Genomic DNA, 12,522 nt, shown 5'->3' with positions numbered 1-12,522 from the left:
GGTGAAGGGGGTGGGATACAAGATGTTAACAGCACCCCTGTGCACCTGCAAAGCTGTATATGACCCTGGTGATAAAGTGACAGGTCACGCAACGCTCAGGCACCCCAAAACTGCAGTAAAACCGTGCACACTACCCCCGGTAGCCCAGGTGTGTGGAATTGACCTCCCGCAGTACGCAGTGGCACACAGGGACATGAAAAACACGTACGTGTGGGACACTTAGGCTACTATGACCTCGAAAATGGGTACGCGATACACAGGGGCACCCGCAGTGGGAAAAATAGCATGCGTGACTCACCGTCAGACTAGCGTGATAATGCAAAAACATGCGTAGCCAATACCCCCGCCAAAAGAAGAGATACGTCCTTGATCCGCTGTGAAGTTGTGATGGCGCGCGAAACAACACGAAGTAGCAACACACATGTCGGTCTCCACGAAAGGCACGTACAGCGAACTGCTGGCTCCGCTCACCTTTAACCCATGCTGAGGGATACACCCGCGCACGTTACTTCACTTACGCACTTAGGCCCTTTCCTCGAATTACACGCATTAACACGCAGACGTGTTGTTTTATCACGTGCTGATTCACTATGCACCCGTCATGAGGGAAACACGCACGCGCGTTATGTCACAGACGTGCGTACATGCCAAGGGCCTTTTCTCGAATTACACGCTGACATGCTATTTTTTCACGTGCCGATTCACTCCGTATCAAGCTGGCCACACGACAACACACGGAAGACCACGCTCCTTCCCAGAAGGCCATTTTCCTGCCCCCCAGAGCCCCGAGCACGCTCCCACCTGCCATCTGCTGCTGCCTGCCTGCTGGCCACGTGCCTTGCTAATTGGTGCCTGCACGTCAGCCATCTGCAGGGGTCCAGTTGCTGTGACCATCCCTTCTGGAACAGAAGACTCCCGACAGGAGTTCCATCACTCCACAGCCCAGCACCAGGACCCAGTTGCCCACCCACACCTGCCTCGGGGGTTGCCATGTCGGGGCAAACACCATCGGAGACCACTGGCAACCCCCATCCAGAGAGGCAGAGGGCTACCAGCTTCAGTGCAGCAGAAGTTGGTATCCTGGTGGAGCAAGTCCCGGTGTATTAGGAAGCCCTCTTCGCAAGTTCAAGCGCCGACAATGAAGGACGGAAGAGGATCTGGAAGGACATCATGGCTGCCATCAACGTGGAAGGGGTGGCAGCCTGCGACATGCAACACGTCCGGAAGCGCTGGGAGGACTTCAGGTCCAGGACCCTCAGCAAGGCCCGGCGCCTCTTGAAGGCAGCGCATGCAGAGGGGTGCCAGGTCCGCCTTACCAACATCCAGATGAGGGTCCTGGAACGCATATACCCAGCGCTCCACCTCCAGGTCCTTGAGAGGCAGACCCGTCCGGAGTCGAGAGGTAAGTGTCCATGCGTACTGATTGTATGCAGTGCATGTTGAGGTGTGCCAGGAGTGTGCAGGTTGGACATCAGGAGGGTGCATGTCTTGAAAGGCCAATGTATGGATGTGTATGTACAGGGACATGAGCCTGCCGCATGTGAGTCCATTTATGTTTGAGGCACATCAATGGTGTATGTGTTCAAATGCATGATGCCCAAATGCATGTGTGAGTGCACACATGTTAACATTTCTGTGTATGTACTGTGGCATGTTTGTGGTGTGACACATGGATGCTGGTTCCACCTTCATGTATGTGCACAATTTACATGTGTGTGTGTGTGTGTGTGTATTTGACATGTGTGCCACTGTGATACACCATGGATGCATGTGACACCGACATGTAGGAGGTTGATTGGCAGATGTAACATGGGTGCTGATGATTTCACTGCGACAGGTGGTGGAGATGTACAGATGCATGTATGTCTGGTGGCATGTGTGCATGTGTTCGGCACTCCCCGTGCTGCATGTGATGTCAGGCTAACCTTTGGATGCTCATGCTGTTGCATGTGTATGGATGGTGCTGCCTGTTGCAACATTCCTATTAATTTGCGCATGTGTGTGGGTTCAAATGAAATGTGTGTTGGGGAGTGTGATGCCATGTGTGAAATTTGACACTGCCACTCATGTACAACTGTCAAGTGTGTATCAGACCATTGTACAGTGCCCTGATGCCTGTGTTCTGTCTCTCCCTGTCTGCAGCGCCAACTGATGAAGAGGGCAGAGACGGTGCTGTGGAGCACAGCGGCAGGGACGCAAGGCCCTGCTCCCCTCCCATGTTTTCATCTTGTCAGGGAGTGAGAAGTCTGGTGCCGCGTCCGCTGCTGCAGCTGCCGAGGGTAGGTCCAAGAGGCGGAGGTCGCAGGTGGACTCCTTGGCAGCAGAAGGGGCAGCTGAGACCCCACAGGGGCCTATGGAGGAAGATCGCACGGAGTCATCCAGGTTGGTGGGGGGTTTGGTTGAGGAGGAGGCAGTGGAAGGCCCACACACATGGTCTGGAGGCGGGATTCTACTGGTGCTAGTGGTGCAGTCCAGGGGCAGGGACAGGAGGCAGCACAGGCGGCCGCAGAGGTGCCTTTGTGTAATCCTGTCCCCGATCCTGTGACTGCGTCATCCGGCACCAGCAGGGATGCCTTCATCCAGACCCGTTTTCAGGGAGAGGATGCGCACACAACAACTGGCCTTCCTCTCCCTGCGGACGTGGCAATCCGGGGCGGTGTTCAGCCTGTCCTGGCTGGGGTGGCGTTGCGTCAATGTGGCATTTGGGATGACGTGCAGGGTTCTCATGAGGACAGTGCACATTATTCCGGATGCCTCGTTGACTGCGTCGACCAACTAGGATGGGTCACCAGTGCTGGGTTCCTCTGTGTGCTGGACCTTCTACCGACCCCCTCCTCAACTAAACCCCCTATGCGCCATTCGTCCTCCGTGCCATCTTCCTGCCCAAGTATCACCTCGGCACCCTGTGGAGCTGCCCCTGACGCAGCGGCCAGGCTGGTGGAGGACACATCCCTGCCACAGTCGGGAGTCAGAGGTCCGGCAGGGGTGGCACCACAACAACTGGACCCCAGCAGGAGGAGGACGTGCAGGCATCAACATGCAGGGCACATGCACGGCAGCAGCAGGCTCAAGGTGGGAGCGATGATGGCTCGGGGCCATCAACATGAGAGGGGCAGGCATCAGCCGGAGGGCAGGAGGAACCTGGATTGGGAGGGTCTTCCGTGTGGCAGCGGTTGGGCCGGCAAATAGATGCGGAGCGGCGGCGGGCAGAAGAGGCATGGCTCACTATGGTCAGGGCGGAGAACTCCATGCGCAGGGCATTGAGGCGGGCTGAGTGACTCGAGGCAACTTGCAGGGAGTTGGAGGAGGCCATGGCTGCATCCCTGCAAGACATCGGGGCCTGGGAACAGGCCCGCCTCCGGGACGTTGAACAGGAGTTCGATGATGCCCTGGCCCGGAACATCAACAAGTGAGCTGTTGGACTTGCCCGACGCCTTTGTAAATAGTTCTGTAGGTGTACGTTTCCTTTCTATTTCTTTTTCCTTTGGGGCGCATGGAATATGCCCCACCTTTTTGCATATAGTTATTTATTAGGTAGGATTTAGGTTAGGTTTCCTTTGGATTGTTGGGCTCATGGACCCTTGGATGTTCATTTGTAAATAGTTTTGGACCTGGATTTCATTTTCTTGGACCCATGGTGCAATACTTTTCTTTTTTGTTTGATGGACGGACTCATTGGAGCCATTTTACTTTGGATTTTATTGGTTACAGCATTCATTTTTTTTTCCTATTTTGGACTTCCGGACTTGGAATATTTTTTTTAAATTATTGTCTGCTTTTGTTTTATTCATTTGGTTTATTCTTCAATACACTTTTTTTCTATACTTTACTTGTGTGGTCATCTCTCATTTATTTTGTGCATGTCACAATGTGGTTTTTCACAGTCATGTGTCGCCATTGTGTGGGTCTGTGGGACATGTATTCATGGGCATGCTGGTTATTTATTTTCTATCATGACATTGGGAATTCAATGTGGAGTGGATGGAATGCTTGGTTGGGTGTTTGGATTGGGGTGGTGTGGCGTGGGATTTGGGTGGCCATAAGGACCATGGGTCTGGAGTGTCATGACGTGTCGGGTGGGGGTCATGAGTCGGGGCCTGCTGGCAGGTGCCTGTCAATGGTGGGTGGGTGGGAGTGCAGGGGGATATGAGTCAGGGTCTGCTGGCAGGTGCCCGTCACTGCAGGGTGGGTGGTTGGGGGACATGAGTCGGAGCCTGCTGGCAGGTGCCCGTCAATGGTGGGTGGGGTGCAGGGGGACATGAGTCGGGGCCTGCTGGCAGGTGACGGTCACTGCTGTGTGGGGGGTTGGAGGACATGAGTCGCGGCCTGCTGGCAGGTGCCTGACATTGGTGGGTGGGTGAGGGTCATGAGTCTGTGCTCCTGAGTGCATGGTGCCATGTGGACTGGCCGTGGGGCATCCCAGGGGTGTCGGGTAGTCCCCTGTGGTGTGGGCTGCCTGCAGGGCATGGGGAGGGGGGAAAGGGCACACCCGAGGGCCCACACTGCCAATGAGCATGTAAAACTCCCCGCACACCCCTCGAAAAATGCATACCCCACCCACGCTAGCAAAAGCGCATGTTGTCAAGCTGGGATGTACGTGAAGACTGCGTACCTGTTTTCTTCGATGTGGATCTTGTTGGGGCCGCTAGGCTGTAGCCAGCTGAATGACGAGTGTGTGACTCAGGGAACCCGCCTCTCCACCACCCAAATGGTACAGGGTGGAGGATGGACAGACTCCCAGCGTCACGGAAGGCACTCTCCTGATTAACGTGACGGTGGGACTGTGCAAGCACAGACAGGAGAGGCAGCAGTCAGGTTGAAGATTCGGAACCAGGTGAAGTCCAAGGTGAACGCGGGATCACACCAAACAAAGACTAAGTCGGGGCACCAATCCGCAGGAAGACACTTTCAGGCGAACTTCAGGTAGCTGGTTTGGAGATGGCTGACTAGCCCGATGGTCTGTAGATCCAAAAAGGACGAGGCACCAGGCAGGACCAGACAGGAAAAGGGGAACCAGATAGGGAAGGGAAACCAACAAGGGAGAGCCCAAGGAATAGGGAAAGAGACAAAGGCCCAATTGGTCCCCGGAGAGTCAGAGAGGAAACTGGAGCCAAGGGAACCCAGGGCGAGAACAAGGAACCCAGGCGACTGGAGGTCAATTAGGGCAAGTGGGACCAAAGAGACCCTTGGGCAAAACTGGGCACCCAAGCAGGCAGAAGGCAAGCAGGACAAAAAAAGACCCAGGGTTGAGCAGGGCACCCAGGCAGGCTGGAGGCAAGGCAAGGCAAAAGGGCCCAAGAGGACCCAGGGTTGAGCAGGGCACCCAGGCAGGCTGGAGGCAAGGCAAGGCAAAAGGGCCCAAGAGGACCCAGGGTTGAGCAGGGCACCCAGGCAGGCTGGGGGCAAGGCAAGGTGGAAGCAGGAACCACAGGAAACCAGGAGCGAGCAACACGAACGAAGCTTCCGCGTTGAGACGCGGTTAGCTTCTGCTTGCGGTTCCCTTTTATGGGCCGCCGGCACCCGCGAGGTCTGAAACGCAAGCCGTTTCGTCTCCGGGTGCCGGCGGACCCGAAACGAGGCTTGGAAAGCAAGCCCTTCCCAAAGCGCAGGCCCAATCTACGGCGCATGCGCGGAACCGAGACAGCGGTTTCCCGCGCATGCGCCGCAACCCTCCAGCAGCGGTTCCAGAAGCTCTCCTCCTGGCGGCTCCCCAGGCGCGAAAGCGCGGGTAGATCCGCCAGGAGGGAGAAGGGAGAGCGATCGCAACGGACCTCGGTCTCCCCAAAAGTGGCGTGACACTATGCCCCCTCCCAGGAAGACCCGGGGCCCCGGGTTTCCAAGGAAACTGATCATAGAACTCTCGCACCAGGCGGGGAGCGTGCACATGCTGATGAGGTTCCCAAGTACGATCACAAGCCGGGTACCCTTTCCAATCCACCAAGAAATGAAGCACCCCCCTGCGATAGCAGGCATCGCAAATCTCCTGAACCTCGAATTCTGGGACCCCTTGGACGAGGACAGAGGCAGGGCGAGGGCAGGACCGACCATAGGGATCGGCCACATAGGGCTTCAAAAGGGAGACATGGAAAACAGGGTGTACATGCCAAGAGGGAGGCAACTGGAGACGGAGGGCTACGGAAGATAACCGTTCGGTTATCGTGAACGGACCAAAATACCGGGGAGCTAGTTTTACCGGTAAATTGCGAAGTGGCAGGTTTTTGGAGGACAGCCACACCTTATTCTCCACTTGAAAATCTGATTCCAAACTCCTTTTCCTGTCAGCCTGGGTCTTCATCCGTTCCCTGGCTCTCTTCAGGATCTCACGTGCCAATTCTTGTTGTCGTTGAATGGTTGAGACCAGGACATCAGCAGACGGAACAGTACTGGTGGGCACAGGATGAAACGGCACCAATTTGGGATGTTGACCAGTAGAGCAGAAGAATGGGCTGATTCCAATGGAAGCATGAACAGTGTTGTTGTAGGATACTTATGCGAGATCTAAGCATGCCTTCCAGTTGGACTGAGTGGCGTTGGCAAAACAACGGAGGTACTCCTCCAGGGTCTGATTAGTCCTTTCAGTAAGCCCGTTGGTCTGCGGGTGATAACCAGAACTCAATGCTCTACGTATACCCAGATGACTACACACCTTGTTCCAAAAAGCTGAAAGATATTGAGAACCACGATCCGAGATTATCTTTTCTGGGAGACCATGTAATCGATAGATTTCGTGGAGAAAGACTGAAGCCATCTGAGCAGCCGTAGGGATCTTGTGGAATGGGATGAAATGAGCATATTTGGTGAAGCTGTCGACCACAACCATGATGCAAGTATACCCGTCAGAGGGAGGTAGATCAACCACAAAATCAGTGGCGATAGTATGCCATGGGTATGGTGCTAATTCAGTTGGTACCAGCAATCCCAGAGGCCGTCTCCTTGGGATCTTACATTGGGCACAGACGGGACAACTCTCGATGTATCTCTGAACGTCGGTAGCCCACCTAGGCCACCAAAATTGTCGGGATATCAGTTCACGTGTAGCTCTCATCCCTCGATGCCCTCCAATGGGTGAATCATGAAACCCATGCAATATGCCCTCTCGAATCGTACCCTCGGGAATGTAAAGTCTCTTCCGGAAAAACAGGAGTCCATCATGTTCCGATACGGACTCACGCCGAAGAAGGGCCGATCTTTCAGGATCCGTCCAGGTGGCGTCAGCGATAGACTGTAGATGGGATGACAAAGTCAATAAGAAATGTTGAGGGGAAATCAGTGGCTGATCCAAGCTGGGCGTTTCTTCCTCTTTTTCGAGGGATCGAGAGAGCGTCCGCTTTCAAGTTAGCAGTTCCTGGAATGTATGTAACGTGAAACACAAATGGGGAGAAAAAGAAAGCCCACCTAGCCTGTCGGGGTGTTCGGCATTGCAAGGAGCGTAGATACTGCAGGTTGCGATGATCAGTACGAACCTCCACCAAAAAACGGGCTCCAAGTAGATGATGCCTCCATTCCTCAAACGCGGTCTTTATAGCCAACAGTTCCCGCTCGATAACTGCATAATTTCTTTCACTGGGACTCAGCTTGCGTGAGAAGTAGGCCACCGGATGTTCAACGGAAGTTTCTGGATCTTTCTGCAGAAGAACTGCACCAACAGCAAAGTTCGATGCGTCTGCTTCTACGATATAAGGTAGATCATCTTGAGGGTGGCGCAGAATCGGGGCGGCCATGAAGGCCGACTTCAAGGTGTCAAACGCCTGAGAAGCGAGAGAATCCCACCTGAAAGTGGTCTTACTGCTGGTCAGCCTGGTAAGGGGCGCTGAGATTTGAGAGAACAGTGGGATAAAGCGCCTGTAAAAGTTTGCGAATCCCAAAAAGCGTTGTAGAGATTTTACATCATGGGGTTGTTTCCACTCCTGAATGGCTTGTACCTTCTTGGGGTCCATCTCTATCCCATCCTGATTGATCACAAATCCCAAGAATTCAATACTGGATAGGTGAAAACTGCATTTCTCAGCCTTTGCAAATAGGTGGTTGAAAGACAAACGTCGAAGGACCTCACGTACATGACTCACATGTTCTTCGATGGATCTGGAAAAAACCAAGATATCGTCCAAATATATCCAGACTGACAAACCAATGAGATCACTAAAGATGTTGTCCATAAACCGTTGAAAGATGGCTGGGGCGTTGCACAGACCGAATGGCATGACTCTATACTCAAAATGCCCAAATGATGTCTTGAAAGCCGTTTTCCATTCATCCCCGTTCTTGATGCGTACCAGGTGATACGCTCCACGTAAATCCAGTTTGGTGAAGATCCGGGCAGTATGTAGGGTTTCCAGGATATTGCGAATCAATGGAAGTGGATATCGGTCTTTAGCTGTTATGTCATTTAGTTCTCGATAGTCAACACAAGGTCTCAAGGTGCCCTCCTTTTTCTTCACAAAGAACAAGGGAAACCCTGCGGGAGACTTAGACGGAACTATGTATCCTTTCTGTAAACAATCCGATAAGTAATCCTGAAGCACTTGTTTCTCATCCCGTGTTAAAGCGTATAGTTTCCCATGGGGAATCACGCAGTCTGGTAACAACTCGATTGAACAATCAAACGAGCGATGTGGTGGTAGAGGTATATCGCCCGGTTCAGAAAACACGTGCTCAAAATCGGCGTACTCCCGAGGAACATGAGAGATGGAACACACACGGACCCCACTACCATTAGAGTTCAAGGGGGTCGAAGGAGCCCGGGTCGGAGTGGACAAACAGCACTTCTGAGTACAAACTGCAGAGGAAAAGGTCAGGGTGTGCGTTCTCCAATCAATTACCGGATTATGGTGTTGCAGCCATGGTAAGCCCAGAACCACCTTGTAGGTGGGGGACTTAATGACGTCCAAAGCGAGATCTTCAAGATGGTCGGCAATCTGAAGAGGTAGACCCACTGTGAATTGTCGGACAGGCCCAGAGGACAAAGGAGTTCCGTCGATGACTTCCACGGGCAGAGCAGTGGATCTGGACAAGAGTGGAATCCGATTCACAGAGGCAAATGTTTCATCAATATAATTGCCGGAAGCCCCGCTATCCAACAGAGCAAACACCTCCAAACTTCTGCCAGGCAACTTGATTCGGATCTTCAGAGTCTGTAGCACCGCGGGTTGCATGGGATGTAGAACTGAACAGAACGTGGAAAGGTCTGAAGAAAGAGGGGGACCTGTCGCTGCCTTCCCAATACACGACAGGTCCTCTAGTTTTCCGCCTTCTTCTTCTGGGATCGTAAAGGGCACGTACCCAGAAAATGCCCAGCAGCTCCACAATAGAGACATAGACGTAACGTTCTTCTTCGTCTTCTCTCTTCCTCTGATAAAGGACCCCTCATAGCTCCTAGTTGCATAGGCTCTGGGCCGGATTCAGTAGGCCCAAATGATCCGGCAGGTAAACTGGTCGTTCTGGAACTGCCCCTCTCGAACCGACGTCTCTCTGCCTTCCGTTCTGCCAGTCTCTGATCAATTCGGAGCACCTGCTCGATTAGGTGTTGAAGAGTCTCTGGTTCGGGTATATGGAGTAACTCATCCTTGAACTCCTCTCTTAGCCCACGACGAAACAGAGTTTTTTGTGTGATTTCTGGCCATTGGGAATCGGTTGCCAGTAGACGGAAGCGACTAATGTATGTTATTATGTCGGCGTTCCCCTGTTTCAAATCCATCAACTGGTTCTGCGCAGCGGAGGCCAGGTTGGGCGTCTGGAAAACCTCAAGGAATGCTTTTTCAAAAGCTGCAAAGTCATTCAAAATTGGGCTATTGGTAACCACAAACGGAGTTGCCCAGGCCAGAGCATTGCCAGTCAAATTCCCCAAGATATAACCAATCTTGGCCTTATCATTGTTGAAATGAGTCGACCTGAAAAGAAAATGGATTCGACAATGATTACAGAATTCCGCTACTCGTCGCGGATCTCCATCAAACTTGATGGGCGTTGTGTGTGCCAAGGATCCTTCCGCCTGTGAGGTACTCGGAACCCCTTGGGTTATCATTTGGCGTAGAGTTTGATTTTCCTGGCGTAAGGCGATCATCTCCGCCCTGAGTGCTTGTAACTCATTCCGCACTTCTTGCGAATCCTCCATCTCAAGGTCTGAAGGCAGGCATCTCAATCTATCAAGCTGGGATGTATGTGAAGACTGCGTACCTGTTTTCTTCGATGTGGATCTTGTTGGGGCCGCCAGGCTGTAGCCAGCTGAATGACGAGTGTGTGACTCGGGGAACCCGCCTCTCCACCACCCAAATGGTACAGGGTGGAGGATGGACAGACTCCCAGCGTCACGGAAGGCACTCTCCTGATTAACGTGACGGTGGGACTGTGCAAGCACAGACAGGAGAGGCAGCAGTCAGGTTGAAGATTCGGAACCAGGCGAAGTCCAAGGTGAACGCAGGATCACACCAAACAAAGACTAAGTCGGGGCACCAATCCGCAGGAAGACACTTTCAGGCGAACTACAGGTAGCTGGTTTGGAGATGGCTGACTAGCCCGATGGTCTGTAGATCCAAAAAGGACGAGGCACCAGGCAGGACCAGACAGGAAAAGGGGAACCAGATAAGGAAGGGAAACCAACAAGGGAGAGCCCAAGGAATAGGGAAAGAGACAAAGGCCCAATTGGTCCCAGGAGAGTCAGAGGGGAAACTGGAGCCAAGGGAACCCAGGGCGAGAACAAGGAACCCAGGCGACTGGAGGTCAAGTAGGGCAAGTGGGACCAAAGAGACCCTTGGGCAAAACTGGGCACCCAGGCAGGCAGAAGGCAAGCAGGACAAAAAAGGACCCAGGGTTGAGCAGGGCACCCAGGCAGGCTGGAGGCAAGGCAAGGCAAAAGGGCCCAAGAGGACCCAGGGTTGAGCAGGGCACCCAGGCAGGCTGGAGGCAAGGCAAGGCAAAAGGGCCCAAGAGGACCCAGGGTTGAGCAGGGCACCCAGGCAGGCTGGGGGCAAGGCAAGGTGGAAGCAGGAACCACAGGAAACCAGGAGCGAGCAACACGAACGAAGCTTCCGCGTTGAGACGCGGTTAGCTTCTGCTTGCGGTTCCCTTTTATGGGCCGCCGGCACCTGCGAGGTCTGAAACGCAAGGCGTTTCGTCTCCGGGTGCCGGCGGACCCGAAACGAGGCTTGGAAGGCAAGCCCTTCCCAAAGCGCAGGCCCAATCTACGGCGCATGCGCGGAACCGAGACAGTGGTTTCCCGCGCATGCGCCGCAACCCTCCAGCAGCGGTTCCAGAAACTCTCCTCCTGGCGGCTCCCCAGGCGCGAAAGCGCGGGTAGATCCGCCAGGAGGGAGAAGGGAGAGCGATCGCAACGGACCTCGGTCTCCCCAAAAGTGGCGTGACACATGTAAAACTCCCTGCGCACCCCTCGGAATATGCGTACCCCACCCGTGCTAGCAAAAACGTGTGTAAAACTCCCCGCGCACCCCCGGAATACGCTTCCCCACCCACGCTAGCAAAAATGCATGTAAAACTCCCTGCGCACCCCTCGGAATATGCGTACCCCACCCGTGCTAGAATAAACATGTGTAAAACTCCCTGCACACCCCTTGGAATATGCTTACCCCACTCGCATTAGGTAAAATGTGTGGAAAAAGTCACCTCTGTGGTTTGGAGGGCTGCCTGTGGGGCATGGGGAGGGTGGATGGGCTGCCTGTGGGGCATGGGAAGGAAGGATGGTCTACCTCCGCGTATTCCAAGGGGAGCGCGTGGATTTCTACTCGCATTTGACCTGATGCAAGCGTGGTACGTGTATTCCGAGGGGTGTGCGTGGACTTTTACACGCGCATTGGCAGTGTGGGCCCTCGGGTGTGCCCTTTCCCCCCTCCCCATGCCCTGCAGGCAGCCCACACCACAGGGGACTACCCTACACCCCTGACCATGCCCTGCAGGCAACCCACATGGCACCATGCACTTGTGAGCCCCAACACATGTCCCCCACCCACCATTGACGGGCACCTGCCAGCAGGCCCCGACTCATGTCCCCCAACCACCCACCCAGAAGTGACGGGCACCTGCCAGCAGGCCCCGACTCATGTCCCCCACCCAGCTACCCACCCACCATTGACGGGAACCTGCCAGCAGGCCCTGACTCATGTCCCCCTGTACCCCCACCCACCCAGAAGTGACAGGCACCTGCCAGGAGGCCCCGACTCATGTCCCCTGCACCGCCACCCACCCACCATTGACAGGCACCTGCCAGTAGGCCCCGACTCATGTCCACCATCCACTCACCCACCCACCCTTGACGGGTACCTGCCAGCAGGCCCCGACTCATGTCCCCCTGCACCCCCACCCACCCACCATTGACGGGCACCTGCCAGCAGGCCCCGACTCATGTCTCCCTGCACCCGCACCCACCCACCATTGACAGCACCTACCAGCAGGCCCCGACTCATGTCCCCCAGCCATATTACCCACCCACCCTTGACGGGCACCTACCAGCAGGCCCTGACTCATGTCCCCCTGCACCCCCACCCACCCACCATTGACGGGCACCTGCCAGCA

Source organism: Ambystoma mexicanum, chromosome 8 (assembly GCF_040938575.1).
Source record: "Ambystoma mexicanum isolate Mex_15411 chromosome 8, UKY_AmexF1_1, whole genome shotgun sequence".
NCBI lineage: Eukaryota > Metazoa > Chordata > Amphibia > Caudata > Ambystomatidae > Ambystoma > Ambystoma mexicanum.
The sequence above is the reverse complement of the archived record's forward strand: the minus strand, read 5'-3'. Positions refer to the sequence as shown.